At 32.9% G+C, this 16,619-nt stretch overlaps 1 protein-coding gene across 1 annotated transcript in view; it reads right to left on the bottom strand.

Annotated features, from left to right (window-relative positions):
• LOC119687641 (guanine nucleotide-binding protein subunit gamma-e) overlaps positions 1-11,538 on the bottom strand; it is a 558,820-nt gene extending 547,282 nt beyond the window's left edge. The window contains exon 1 of the mRNA XM_038102042.1: positions 11,469-11,538. The gene's annotated coding sequence lies outside the window, so the exon portion shown is untranslated. The remainder of the gene's footprint in view (positions 1-11,468) is intronic.
• Between the last annotated feature and the right edge of the window lie 5,081 nt (positions 11,539-16,619).

The following is a 16,619-nucleotide window of genomic DNA, read 5'->3' as shown; positions in this document are numbered from 1 at the left end:
TTCCATATATTATATTGTGGAACTATCAACAATAACAGCTGTAACAACAGTTTGAGCTCTACAAAAAAATTTTTTCTATCGAAGGTCTTCCGTGCACTATCGTGACAGACAACGGAACACAATTCACGTTCAATGAATTTCAAAAGTTTTGTGAAATGAACGCAATTCAGCATCTCACGTCTGCTCCTTTTCACCCGGCTTCGCATCGGTTAGCGGAAAGACATGTGAGAACTTTTAAGGAAGCAGTAACAAAAATTATGAAAAAGGAACAACATATTGACAAAGCGTTGTATAAATATCTTACAACGTATAGAACTACTCCAAACTTAACAACTGATAAATCGCCAGCAGAGTTGTTATGAAATATTTAGATTTCGTTAGTCGGACACCACCGGTTGAGGAAACAACAATCACTACTGGATCCGACCTGGAACATAGTCAAACAGAGAAAGACGACAAAATGGGGACCGATGAAACAACAACCACTACTGGATCTGACTTGAAACAAAATCAAAGAGAAAGTCGATAAAGTGAAGTACGACGACAGATATGGGTCCACACACACTGATCAGTTGCCAGTTCAATTAAGACGGTCGGTTAGAAGGAGAAGACAATCTGTTTATTTTAATCCAGTATGAACAAAATGCAATGTCATTGTAAACATTATTTCAGTGGTTTCGAAAATTAGGTTCAAGAGAATGTTGGAAATGCATAATCATAATTGAATAGAAGGGTATTCTTATTTGATTAATTGTATTTAACATTTGTAAAAATTTAGAAATGAATTGACTTGTGACTTCCGATAAGAATAAAGTTAAGTTGATTAAAACACAATTTAACAGTACAACGTACAACGTCTTGCATGTGTAAGCATAACAGGAGCAATGAGAACATGTCCCACGTCATCAATTGAAGTACTCATGGAACTCACACCTCTTCACATCCATGTGCAATCACAGGCGAAGAGGGCAGCTCTTAGAGTAATCACAAACAAGATGACTGGTCTTGAAACTATCAGCAAAAAATCTAATACTCTGGCTGCACAAGTCCCAGTATAAGTATAACTCTACAAAAAACTTCAAAACTAAACTTGGCAACAAAAAGAATTGGGAAGGCTTGTCCATAACCAAAATAATAAAAGAAAACATGATAACATGGTACACAGACGGCTCCTTCACCAATGAGGGAGCTGGGGCTGATCTTTATAGACCAGGCAAGAGATACTAGGAAGCACTGGGAAATAATGCAACTATCTTTCAAGCGGAAATATTCGCGATAAATAGATGCGCCAGTTTCAACTTTGAACGTAACTACCGGAATCGCAAATTTGCAATACTGACTGACAGCCAGGCAGCTTTAATGGCACTCATATCCTACCAGGTATCACCTAAACGGGTATTTGAATGCATTGACAAGCTGAACATACTTGGCTGGAACAATCAGGTGCGCCTAATATGGGTTCCAGAACATGCTGGTATCCAAGGCGATGAAATGGCAGACAAACTTGCAAAGAAGAGGCGCGGCCTCAAGAATGATAGGCCCGGAACCATTCTGTGGTCTAGACAAAGGAACTCTATCTATTCTTATGAATGGAAGAAAAGAAAGAAAACTCTATTGGGAAAGGTTACCAGGACTCTCACAATCTAAAATGCTGTTTAAGACTTACAACCTAAAACGCTTCAAATATTGCATAGCACAATCAAAAAACAACCTAAAAATTATTGACTGGTCACTACAGATTGAATAATCACCTATCAAAGTTAGGAATTTAATCCAACTCAGATTGCAGATACTGTAGAGGAGAGAGAGAAACTGCATACCACGTGCTTGGAGAGTGCCCGGCACTGATGCACAATCGAAAGAAACACCTAGATAGGTATTTCATGGATCATAAAGATTCAAGACTAGGATAGGTAGGCTCTATACTGTCTTTCATTAAAAAAATCGGACTTATCATTTATATATCATTTAGATCGCAGTGCACAATCCCTTCTTTAATAATAATAACATTCCTATTTCACAAGCAGATAACAGGAACCTAAGTATAGACAGACGACTAACGCGGCGCAATCATATTGAAGCCAAAAAAATTCAGATGAAGCTCCAAGCCTATAAGTTTGTGGCTCATTAATAACAAATCTCCCCTGTGCCTAGAGTATAAAGTACTCTTGTATAACAGCGTCTTAAAACTAATATGGACTTATGATATCCAGCTATTTGGCAATGCGAGTGCTTTAAATATTGAAATTATCCAAAGAGCTCAGTCAAAAATACTGAGAACAATCACTGGTGCCCCATGGTATATTAGAAATAGAAGTATCCACCGAGTTATACAAATTCCCTTAGTTAAAACTGAATTTGACAACATAAGAAAAAATACAATAAAAGACTGACAGAACATAGCTTAAAGTGGAAACTGCACCTTTCTGTTCAGTAATCTGATACAGTTGAACCGGTTTCTTAACAAACCACCTAACATTGACTCCAATCAAATTTAACCCATTGATCTGAGGTTAGTGATATAAGAGGTTTACTTATTTTATTTTATTTTATTTTATTTTATTTTATTTTATTTTATTTCATACAATGTATAATTAAAGTAAAAATTTGTAATGTTATATAATTAGTAATTAGATTTTTCAACTTATTGTTAGTCTCACTGCGAGAGAAGATGCAATAAATAAATGTATGTTTTTTTAAAAACAAAAAAAAAAATATTATAACATATATAAATCGCACATGTACTGAAAATATTCGAAATTATCTGATTTCCCTAACTTCATTTGTGCAACATATACTTTCTTTTATACTACAATGAGTGACAGATATGTCTATAATAATGATCGCCTTTGTAGCCAAATCCAAGTATTTGGTTTTCAAATTAAGTGATTAATGTGGTGGCTTCACGAAATCCGAATCTTTCTATTCTATCGTTTCTAATAGATGAATTCAATTAAAATTTGTATGTCGACAGTATTATACCTGAGATCAAACTCATTAACCTGCAAAGTTCTTTACGTCAATTCGGTTCAATTTTAAGTTAAGGTGGTTATTACTTTCAACTTTATTCAATGACCATCTGTGACTTCATCGGATTACGGCGTGTGGTCATCATTAGTACCTGTAATAGCGCACACAATTTAATTATCGTGAGTTTGTACATGTTTCAGTTCCCTGTAAATACGAAAATTAATGAAAAGGTAAGTACAGGTGTGTTTCTATTATACGCAAACACAGGACTTGGTATGTCCTGTCAGTGCTGAAGGCGGTTTTAAGAAACTGAGAAGTGTCAACGATGCTGTTGCAAACTATTTAGCGAGCAATGAATTCGGTTTGCTCAACAAAAGCATACTAAGTAATGAAGATATGATTTACAACTATTTAATCAGATAATTCATCTGTTCATTTTCATTAATTAACCACAGTCCTTGAGTGTCACTATGCTGAAGACCAGAAACACAGACGATTCTGTGAAACATAACGCAGTTGAAAGGCATACAAGGGCTATATGACAGCTGAAAATGAAAGGAGGTAAACATTTGTTTAGTTTTAAATTCATTTTTTGATATACTTTGGTTCAAAAATTTAAATAAAGTTGCCACCATCCATTGCGGCCGATAACTATCACAAATGGTCATTTTGGTCTTCTTGTGGGTTTTCAAGGGATGAAATTTTTGTGTGACGTCTCTGTTGATTGTGTTTCTTTAGGAATTGCTCAGTTACGGAGTTTTTTTTATTAGTATGGACGATATTTGGCAAATGGTCATAAAAATACAAATGCTACCATTCCTTTGTTACTTCAATATAAGCAGTAAAGAGATTGTCGTACCTTTTGAGAAATAAAATATTTTTTCCAGGTGTTCCAAACAGCTAGTCATCTAAATGTATCTAGTAAGTATCTAGGATCATTTTTTGATTTTTAATCAATTTATAGTGTTGCAATGTTGTAACAGCGGTATTCGCGATCTCGCAGGCAGAGTAACAGGACAACAATTGAAAGCGTCGAAATGTGTTTTGTTGCCAGTTTACACTGTTACTGTATTACTCTTTTATTAAGCTTGTGAGCTTTCAAATAAGTGTGTACAACCCGATTTTTCTTTCGTTAGAATATATAATATACATCTAAAGAATATGTCGGCAAGAACATGAGGACAGTATCAACTATTTAATTAGGACAGTTTCTATTAAAATGAAAATCAATAATGCGCATAGGACTGCACTAAAAATATAAAAAATAAAATTTAAACCATGTGAGAATTATATTTTTTTTTTCTGTAAAATGCAAGTTAATGTACCATATTATTCGTATTATTGTAAAATTATTTTGTCCACACTAAGGCTATAAGATAAAAGGTGTTTTAAGTAATTCAACGAGTTTTACTTAATGTGAAACATAACAATAAATGACACTAATTATTTATAGATTCAATGAGTGTAAATGTAATGGCTTTTAAAAACGTATACATTTATTTTAATTATATAAAATTGCAGTCAATCAAAGTTTAAATCACTTTAGGTTACTACAACTTATTTCACTGTTAGAAACAATAACTAATAATTTTGAAAATATAAGAATTTTCAAGACAACAACATTTAGCAGTTTAACAGCGACTCAACCACATGTCAGCGAATATTCTCTAAATCAACGCAACCACTGCATTTGGTATCAGATACAAAGCTCTTATCCCTGCTAGGGAAAAATGGAAGTTTATTATGTTAAACAGAATAGAATTTGTCCTAATTTATATTAAATCGTAAATCGAGCTCAAAACTCAAAAATTTATTTGACAGTTATATTGTATTGACTTTTATATCAATATTATACTGTAAAGCTGTGGTGTGATTTGCCCATACGCAATTAAAATGGTAATGTGTATCACAATACCATCACTACCATATCAAATCGCTATATAATATTATAGCTACAGCGATGTTTATAACTTAACGTAAAGTCTGTTAATCATCAAGTTACTCGTAAACAAAGAAAATACATCTAGATCAGTGCCGACATATTACTAGTCTTGCAGTGATGACCTTGATTTAGTAATAATATTGTGGGTTGTACACTAACATCTGGGATGGATATTCTCAATCTTCCTATAAAAATCTTGCTCTATAAAAAAAAAAATTATTGGGCTTGTGGTTCAATTGCCACACTAAATATCTAAAAAATAAAGTGCACTTTTCTTCAATTAGAGAGAATAGTGTTAATTTTCTTATAAGCGTCCTCACAGGTCATAATCTCATATGCAGTTTATTATGTTAGATTGCTGTCTAAGCTGTAAGGATATACTCAGTGGTAGTAATAAATATTATTTTAAGAATGTTTCTTATAAATTTCTACCTAATCAAAATTTCAAGCAATTTAATGCAATACTCGGTAAAGGCAAATAAAAAGTCGGTAGAGCAGAAAAACATAAATTTGGTCGTTTTAAGTAAAAATCTCAAAATGACAGCTATAGAATTTTATTCAATTCAAATTTTCTTTTCACAAAAGACTATAAAAAATAAGTATCTCAACGATGTAATGAGCTATTAGTATCAAGCAAAAATATTTATGACATTCGCCATATCTAAATAGACCAGTTCCCAGACATCTAATATTACTACAAAATAAATTAACATTTGCGTTTTACTATTTTTTATGCATGTAATACCTTTGAGTAGTTTAAGAACTCAAGGTAGGATGGTTTTATAAAACGCAAAGCATATCAGCAAATTTAAATTCTAATATATAATTAAATTGTTTTTGCCCAATTAGAAAATTTTAGGATAATTAAAGGATGTATTAAATAATAGTTATTAAGCATGTTGCTTAATAACAACAATAATATTATCTGCGGCTCAGAGATGCGTTTTGGAGTATTTTAATATGAAATAGAATGCATTAAATATTTCGTTATTAAATTAATTTTAATTAGTTATGGAAAGAAAATGTTTCAAAAAAGGTCATAAAAAATAATAAAAAAAATAAAATTGAAATACAGCAAATCTCATCTGTACTCTCTATCAGACTTCAAAGTTATGAAAAAGCCGTTAGAAGTAGAATTTCATATTTCCACCAGCAATAGAATTGGTCTCCATATTTAACAAAAACTCACTTTCACTAACAACTGCAATTATGGGATATTTATACAATAACTAAATCGAGCTCCCTCCCGACAATAAAAACAAGCATTTATACTTCATCGTTTTTACTCAACTTTACATTTTTTTTTTGTTTTTATTAACGAATCTTAAAAAGTTGTACAGAAGCGTTATGATATTGCAACTAGTATAATATTGAGGTGATACTAACAAGCACTTTAGTTGTAGTTACATAAATAAGAGAAAAAAGCATTAGTTATTTAAGATACAGGCCCAAAGAAGCATACATGACAAATAAAATATGTGCTAATTTACTTCCATAAGTTTGGCTACAGTTTTCAGCTTTAACCGTCTTCGAAGAGGATTCGCCTGGAGAAGACTAGATGCGGCTACGTTAACGTAACCTTGCAGGCGCTGTTTGTGTGCCATTGCACATTTCTTCGACTCTTCAGATATTGTTGGCATACGATGATCACGACGTAGATCGCTATTTCTCACGTAAAATAGCGCATTTACAATGCTTTGGAGCAATACGCTTTTTGCTGGCGCACCCCCAGAACTTTAAGCCATAAGTCCAGATTAGCTTTATGGTATGTGTAAGAGTAACAAAATTAAAACAATAGATCACTCTTATGATTTTAAGTTCGTTTTATTGTTTATCGAAAGATAATCACACACGAAAATTATAATGTTTAATATTTGAAACGCTAGCACACGGTGATCGACCAAAAACCCATTCACCCCCTTGTTTCGTATTTTTTCGCTTTTTCTTTTTTTTCCTTTTTCAGTCAGGGCTGCCATCCTCTTACATATGTTTATATAAGAGGACTTTGTTGTGCAAAGACAGTTTGGAACGTCTGCCAATGAGGTTGTATAATTTGGTTAGCTTTAGATCAAGTTCATTGCGTTTTTTCTTGACATCAGCCTTCCAACGCAATTTGGCGTCGAGTGTAATACCAAGGTAATACCAAGGTATTTGGCTTCATCCGCGTATGGGATTATAACGGTGTCAATGTATATTGGCTTGTGGCGGTTGCATGTTCACATTAATCTTTAAAATGATATGGATTTGCCATGCAAACACGGACAAGTAAATTATTGAAAATAAGATGAGTTGGCCATAAAAGAAAATTTTTAAAAACTAATATAATATTTTTTATTGAGTAAAAATAAGGTTGTCATTCTTTTTACGGTTTGGGAAAACTAAGAATAAAACAACAGACACATGTAATTTCAACACACAAAATTTAGTAATTATTTCTTGCTTTAATAAATAAATAAAGAATTAAATTAAGTAGGATACGCCTACAGGCTTATAGGAAGTCTTTTTTAAAAAAAATACTACGTGCACTGATTTGTTTTTATTTAACTTAATTCTCCATTTCTTGGCCCTTGAATCAATGTGGTTGACGGCCTCCTGTAGTTTGGCCGTTGCGGTTTCAATAGTGCTGTCTATTGCCAATATAAATACTTCCTTGTGGTACTCCAGCAGTTATCTTTTTTAAAGGCGAAAAAGAGTTTTTGCATTTGACGTTAAAATATCGGTCATCAAGGTATGATAAAAGCAATTCATAGTACTTTGTAGGTAGCATGATTTTAAATTTTTGAAACAAACATACATACCATATCTTGAAGAAAGCTTGTGACACATCGAGGAATACGGCAGAACATATTTTTTTCTCCTCCATCGCGTTTTCTATGGTGCTAACAACTCTACGGCGCTGTTGATCAATTGTTGAGTGATTTTTCCTAAAACCAAACTGATGGATTGGAATCAATTTTTTTCCTCTATTATTGGTAACAGTCGCGTCAGTAGCAGTTTTTCGAATAGCTTCGATAAGACCGGCAGTAGAGATATTGGCCTGTATGAGATTACCTCGTTCGGCGGTTTGCCATGCTTGGGCATCATGATGACCTCAGCGAATTTCCAGTATATTGGAACATACCTGATGCGAAAGCATGTATTGAGCAAATTGGCCAGATAGTCAATACAATTTTTGGCAGGTGGTGCAGGACTTCAGCCGTGATTAAATCGAATCCAGGTGATTTTTTGAATTTCATTTTGTGTATTTCGTTTACAACTTCCTTTGGTGTAACTAAAGTTATTTTTATTTCATTGTATTTTCTGTTGGAAAAATCTTCCACAAAATCTTCGACTTATTAATAGAAATGTAGTCTCGACATAGGGTGTATATAAATGAGCTTCACAGTTACCTTGACAGCGTCAAAGGGATGAAAATTCAGAGACGTTCGAAAAGTTAGCATTAGATACACATCGCAAATGAGGAAAACATCTTGGCTGAATATATCTAACTATCGTATGGGCGAATTATATGAAGATAACTGAACGAATGTTGAACGTCGCTAAAATCCGCAAACGTCGATTTTTGCTGTTTGATTTTAATAAATAAGGATTTTGAAAGATGAAAGATGCTACCAAAATATTTTTAATCAAAATCAAAAAATGGCTAACTGATATTACTAAATGCAATATTCAATATCGACTCAAAATTATAAATCTGACGACAAAGTTAGTTGCTGCAAATTTCTTTACTACTATAATCAAGTTTTGCTATTATTTTTTTTTATATTTTAACCTAGAATTTAAGATTAGTTAAAACTCAGTCTACTTATTCTTTAAAACACATCTGCTTTATTACTTCAGGTTAATGAAAAAAGGGTGAATGAATATAAAGGTGGACAGAGCTAACGTTTTTAGGTAAACCTTTTTTGATAAGGTTCAATTAAGGTAGACACACTAAAATTCATCCGTAGACTTGACGATATTGTTCTGACTAACCGACCAATACTTTCTTTAGTATTTCTGTTGATGTAAGATGTGGTCGTTGTAATACATTTAAGATAAATAAATGGTCAAGACAAATGATCAAGATATTATAGACTGAAGTAAGTGTAAAAAAAGAAAGACCGTGAGGTGGAACAAAATAGTGGAGGTTAGAGTTTTTTGATAATACTTAAGCTTCTTTCTCGTTGAAAAAAACTATTTATTGCTATTATAATTTAGTCGTCTGTTACTACTTTAAAATATTTTAAACACAATGTGCCCATTTCGCAAGGAATCTACTCATTTCCGTAAGGATAATCGTAACTGCTGCATAAATCTATTGCTAGTATGTTAAAATATCATATATGCTGTATTAAGTAATTATTAATTATTAAATCTATTAGCTCAGATGTATATTTTTCTCTCCGTTATAAAAAAAATAGTTTTTCACAAATAAATATTAATATAATATAACAGAAATGTAACTATGGTACTGTCCGTAAAACCATGCAAGCCATTATTTGTGTTAAAATGGGCTTTAGTACATCAAGACCGCTACTTCAACTAGAATTAACCTAACCGTCTACCGTATTAGCTTAAATAGTTAATTATGATGTTATGACCTATAAGAAATATTTTATAAAGCAAACTGTTATGTAATTTACATTTTTTTTTAGATTAGAAAATGCCATGCATCGTATTGGAGATAAATTCACAATCCTTTTGTGAATTTAACACACATTTTTCTGCTCCCAATATTTTTAATTTATCAACAATGTATCTGTAATCTCTTAAAGAACATCAATCTATTTTGATTTCTGTAAAAGATGATTTCTTTCTACCAATATATTTCGACTTTTTTAATTATTATTTTAACGCAACTTTTCAGGTGTTCTTTAACAATTCATAACACGCAGGGATAATCGTGTTGCAAAAAAGATTCAATATTATGTGTCTAGCTCTCTGCCAGCCTATCCACCCACCAGACTGTCTATCTATCTATCTATCTGTCTATTTCTTTGTCTACCTGTCGCAATGTTGGCGTACATATCGTATAAATGCGAGTGTGAGCTCCCATTGCCGTATGAAAACTCGTACTCTAAACTTATGTTAACTTATTCCGTGTGTGATTCTCCATCCCCGCAAATCCATTGGATTAAGTTTCCTTCTGCAAATGTCATGCGTGAAATATCTACAAGTGCAGAGTTTTGTACTATGAGTGAAATAAATTCATAAAAAAATTTTGTCTTTAAATGCATTTTGCAGAGTATTGTGAAACGTATAAGCGAAACACATACGACCGAAACGAGAGGAGGAAGAAAATTTATGAAAATTGTGATTTAAAATTTGTCATAAATTTCCATATTTTTATTATTAAATTGAAGGTAATATCCACAAAATGTTCCACGCTTGTCGAGTGGAAAAAATCTGCTTTGCTGCAGTTCAATTTATTTCACAAATATTTGTTCAGTCTACTAAAAAATTGCGTGCTCGAAGCCTTGAAATGCAACATTTTCCGCAAATTGAATTATACTTCCGATGAAACAAAAATTCTATTAAATTACATCAAAAAATATTAATCTTATTCACTTAGTATATCAGCTTTGACATGAAATGAATTCAATTATTTTTCATTAAAAATTTCATACAAAACTCGCTTCATGCATTTATTAGTGAGGATTGCATCATTATAGAACCGCAGACCTATTAAAAAGTTCAAAAAATTTTTAGAATATTAGAATTCTCAATTAAAATCTATTTCATATCTTATATCTTTAAATATTTTCATGTTTGATTTTATTTTAAAGAGTTTTTACAGACAAAAAAATGGTGGTGCCATGCAAATTAATATTTAAACCTAGCAAAATTTTTATTCTGTAGAAAAAAAATTTTATAATTGTCTCTGGCTGGTTCTAGTTTGACTCATTATTACGAGGATTTGTGTATTCAAAACGGCCTTCTTAGCTAATTGAGGAGGATTCTTTACTCCATCCATCCACTCCATCAATATATTAATAAAATATATTAATAAAAATAACACAAAAATATATTAATATATATTAAGAAAATATTTATGTCTATTATAAATAAAAGCGTTTGAATTATAAAGTTGCATTAATGTCTACCCGAAACTTGTGCGATTTCTTCTGAGAGTGTTACGGTTACAGCGTGTTGACCTTTCTTTAAAAGCTACCGTGTAATTTAATTAACAATAAAAAAAAAATAACAAAAAGAAAGACGACTGTGTTTTTCTTTAAGTAAATGAACATTATTTATTTTATTATTCACCAAAATATTAAAAACTGTGAACTAAAAATATCAACGGTAGGATCGTGTTATAAAACATAATAACAATTAGCTCAGCAGGAAATAACAATAACATTCGGTTCCCGTTCGATGCCCTGGTACAGATTTTATATGTGTATTATATTCACATTTTAAACTCAAATTTTATATAAAAAATAGATAACAATTTGCATATTATTAAATATTACATTATATTTCGATTATATTTAGTCAATTTCATAAATGTTGACGCACATGTTGGACAAGTTGAGCATAAATTTTCACAATTTAAATGTGTTTTTCTTTTTACCTGATTTAAAAAATAAAACGAACTCTGCTATACAAAGTATTTGGAAACTTCAATTTCAATGGCGGGCAAACCCTGAAAAACATATAACACGATTAATTGCAACGAATAACAACGGAGAGGACAATATTTAAACAACGACTTAATTATTAACAAAATTCTGTTTGATGTCATTTAACCTTATTAAAAGTGTGCGTAATTAAAAGATATTAATTGACATTTACAACGCTTATATTGCACTATTAGCACTGCATTTATTGTACATATCACAGTTTATGGTATGTGACAGTAAAAATTATTTCAATAAAAGTTAATCAAAAATATTCACAACAACCGCACAAACACGTCTCTATGTAAATTTGCACATCCACAGACGTAACAGACGCAGTCACAGATACTCACACATATGAATAGCATCTAATTTAATCTGTATATAGCAGTTGAGATACACATAAATCAGTTAAACTAGCAATTTGGTAAATAAGTTGCATTTGGCAATTAAATTTAAATAATTCACTAGGACACACGTATCTCAGCTATTGCAGTACTGCAGTGTTGCAGTGTTGCAGTGTTGCATCGCTGCAGCAGCTCCACCACAAGCCAGTGCGGCTTATATTACTGAGATAATATAATTACAGCAAATAATTCTTGCAAAGTAATTAATTTTTGAAATCTAAAAACATACAAGTTCATTCAAATACATCAAGTAGCCATTTTAGTTGGGGAGGCCTTCTACTAGATGGGAAACTCAAACTTTATATAGCTGTGTGACTTTACTAGTATCTGTAGTAATAATTGGACTATAAGTGTCCAAAATTCAACATATATATGTCAGATTAAAATTCACCTTTAATTATTATACAAACTATACAAAGTTTGTATATATGTATATATATGTATATACATGTATATATGTATATACATATATTATATAGAAATAGAATTTGTGCGTAATTTATACAGCTCAGTAGCTGTTAATATATACTGTAGTTACTCAATAAAGCAGGAAGTAATTGTTTTGTAGTGTTACGCAAACAATACCTTTAATAAACTAAAAGTAAATCTACGTCTTTGGTATGAATTAATTAGAGGAAGAAAACTTGTACATAATTTACAATCTGACTTTAAGGATATCCATATATTAAGCTTCGACAACATTGTCGACAATGGGACAATGGGATCGACAATGGGATATATATTAAAAGACATAAAACTCTAAAAGAGTTGCGTTAAAATAAAATTGGATTAAATATATTTGTATGTTTCAAAAAAGTCTTTAACAAATACATGAGGGAGAAGAACTCCGTATCATGGGATCTGCACAGGGCCAGAAAGCGTAATTTTAAGACAGCACTGCGCAACCGCAAACGGGAGCAGTGGCGGAATTTCTATTCGATCATGAAAGGGACATCTGAAATAAGTCGGTTACAAAATATGGTCACCAAGACCCGGTCTCAAGACTTGGTTTAATCCTAAAGAAGGATGATGCAATGACGAAGACCGTAGGAGAGTCATTGAGTACTTTCATGGAGACCCATTTTCAAGGAAGTTTCAAATTTGATGATCACTGGCCTTCTCCCAAAAGAATGATAAACAAAGAAGAAAGATTTGCAGCAGAAAGGATAATGACCAGAATTGCAGTTAGGAATGTCATCGTGACATTCGCTCCATTTAGGTCACCGGGGCTGGATGGCATATTTCCAGCACTCCTATGATGGGGAATTGACCTGATCGCACTTAGGCTCACGGAGATATTCAGGATGTCACTGGCAACAAGAAGAGAGTCAAGGTAACTTTTCTACCAAAACCAGGAAAGAAGGATTACACAGAAGCAAAGTCAACACGGTTATAGGGCGGGGAGATCTACAGAGACTGCCCTGCATGAGGTCGTGAGTACAGCTGAGAGAGAGCTAACTACAGGAAGCATTTCGATGGCTATCATGATGGACATCGAAGGAGCCTTTGACAAAGTAAGCTTTGATAAATTAAAATCTGCTCCAGCTGAGCGAAAAGTCGATTCACTCATTATTGGATGGATAAGGCTAAGGCAAAGAGCAGTAAATTTACAAAATAGAAGACATGGATTGAAAGGCAGAGCAGTCGGAGGTTGCCCACATGAAGGGGTGCTTTCACCATTCCTGTAGAACGTGACCATAGACTCTCTACTTCAACAGCTTGACTTCAAAGGCATACAAACAATTGGGTATGCAGACGATATAGCACTGATGGTGAACGGCAAGTTTCCAAACACCATTAGAAACGTAATGAGAAGTGCTCTCAAATGCTTCGAGAAATGGTGCAGGGAACAAGGCCTGACCAACAATGCGACGAAATCAGACACTATCCTCTTCACGAGGAAGAGAAGTCTGTCAATGGAGCCCCTACAACTTTTCAATAATAACATTCGCATATCAAAGTCGGTGAAGTATCTAGGAGTCATCCTGGATAATAAACTGACCTGAAATGAACATGCGGATGAAAAAATCAGAAAAGCGGAGAGAGTCCTATTTCAGTGTAAGAAGACGATGGGGGATATCCCCAAAATCAAATCACTGGATCTATACGATGATGGTAAGACCTATTATAACATATGCGTCAGTAGTCTGGTGAAGTAAAGTCACCCAAAGGCAGTAAAAGTGAAGTCAGATAGGGTCCAGCGATTAGCCTGTGTTAGAATAACGGGCGATATGCGCACCACATCAACACCGGCGTTAGAGGCGATGCTAGGCTTGCTTTCATTGAACTTACATATAAAGAAAACGGAACAACACATGGAATAACTTCGGAAAATTGGTGGGCCATAGGAAAATTCTTGACTTATTGACTTCGTCAAGGAAACGTAGATGCCATTGGAGACTATGAGGAAAACTTATGGGACAGAAATGTCCTATAGAACACTGATAGTAGACGGCCTTTTACATAATGAATGTGAAAGGAATGATACCTGTATCTTTACCGATGGCTCCTTGATGGATGGCAGAGCTAGTGCTGGGGTTTACTCGGAAGAGCTAAATCAAACGTGCACTCTACATCTAGGAATATATATTTCCGTCTATCAGACGGAGTTCGTGGCCGTATCACATGCTGTGGATCATCTATTGGATTGTCAGGCGTATTAGAAAAATAATCTGATAGCGCAGGATAATCAAACAGTTATCAAAAGGATGCAAAATACATACATAGCTTACAGCTTAGTTCAAAAACGTGTCACCAAGCTCATGGAATGTGTTCATGGAAATCGGGTAACGGTCATGTGGGTTAAGAGACACGTCGGTATTGAGCAAAACGAGAAAGCAGATGAACTTGCAAATCAAGGATCAAGCCATAACCAGGGTTACAACATGATGACAGCCCATGTCTATAAATGGATATCCTCACTTCATCTCAATAAATGGAGAGAGTTGAGCACTTCTAGACAAACCAAACTCATGTTGCCGAAACCGTGGATCAGGGAATCGATAAAAGTGCTTAGCTATCCGCGGAGCACCCTAAGCTCGACCCTAAGCACCCTACTCGACATGGCAACTGCAAGTATCACTTCAAAAAGATAACTCTTGCTGAGGAAAACACTTGCAGACTATGTCTAGAAGAAAAGGAGACAGCGGTGCATATATTGTAGCAATGTCCAGCACTGTGAAGTAGGAGGAAGACTGTCTTGGGACACCATTGGGTTGGTGATGACTTGGCAATCAACCTCAAGCTAAATGAGCTGCTTGCATTAACAACAGATGAAGTGTTCCAATTCCAGATTAAAATTTAATACAGGGGTACACATTTTGAGATCTTAAAACTAACGCAAATAAAACACACTTCCGATTGGAATTCCAAACAAATTTTAATTTCAATATATTAGTTGAACAGCACAGAATATAACATAATTAAAATGTCTTCAACTAAAACACTTACAGCATTAAATGCTTTAAGAGTATTATTATTATATTATTGTTGTGTACCTAGTAACATAGCACCATACTTTTAAAATAACATATCTTCAGTTTTATATGAAAAATTCAGCAGTTAGAATTGACTGTTCATGTCATACATTCCTTATCTTAGGAACAAATTTGGGACTCATACATATGGGAGTTTCTGGTGGATATGATCTTTCCAGAGTTTACTTATAAATTTTTTCTATACCATGTATAACAGTTTTGACAAAAAACCACCAAACGAATATTAGGCTTCATAACTAAAAAAACTTCGATTTAGAAAAGATTCATCACTTTTGTATTCAGTTTTGGTTATTTTGTCAAGTTCGGCGGTTTTCAAATGGTCCATATTATAAACTGGGAAGCATAAAGTGTCGTCGGCACTTTTAATAGCACTTTTTCACATTTAAGCTACACATGCTACAAAGCTGTTAGATTAGGATGAAATGGATCACCCATTAGTTATATTCCATGATAGAAGGTATGTTATTAGTTTACAAATGATATTATAAGTTCCAAATAAAAAACAATTAAATACACTCACATTGATTCTTCTTTTAAACCTTAGAATCTTATAAAATGCAGTTCCAAAACACTTACCTGGAATAGAAAACAAAACTAAGTTAAGAAAATTTTATAATAATCAACTTTTAATATATTATTCTTAATTAATACAATATGAATTAGACATTAATTAATAATTTAGAAAAACTAAACCTTAGATCATAGATCGCTACATATGATGTATAACAGCAATAATAATATTTACTCTTTTAAATATTGTTAGAAATAAACTGTCTGCATTGAAAAAAGATTATTAGAATTTTATAGGACCAGTTTGAAAAACAGTTGATATCAAATAATAACCTAAAATATTTTATCAAGTGAAATAATTGCAAAAAAAAAAAATTTTAAGGTTTATTTATCTTAACCCATTTCGTACCTCCGTGTGGTATACAATTATAATAAAGTAATTAATTCAATGTTTTTTATTTTTGTTACTTAGTTTGATAACTTAATAATATAAAAATACATATTTGGAACAGTTTTCATCTGTTCATGAGTTTACCTGGTCCTAAATAAGGAGTGTCCAAAAAAATGCCTTTTTTCATCAAATGAAAATTAAAATAAACAGAAATAAAAACTAATATATTTGTCATAATATGTGTTTGGAAAAGTCCAAATATAATTTTCGTAATTTTTGCCGGAGCCATAGTAACAGTTA

The sequence above is a fragment of the Teleopsis dalmanni genome, chromosome X (assembly GCF_002237135.1).
Source record: "Teleopsis dalmanni isolate 2A chromosome X, ASM223713v2, whole genome shotgun sequence".
NCBI lineage: Eukaryota > Metazoa > Arthropoda > Insecta > Diptera > Diopsidae > Teleopsis > Teleopsis dalmanni.
Note: the sequence above shows the minus strand (reverse complement) of the source record. Positions and strands in the feature narration are given on the sequence as shown.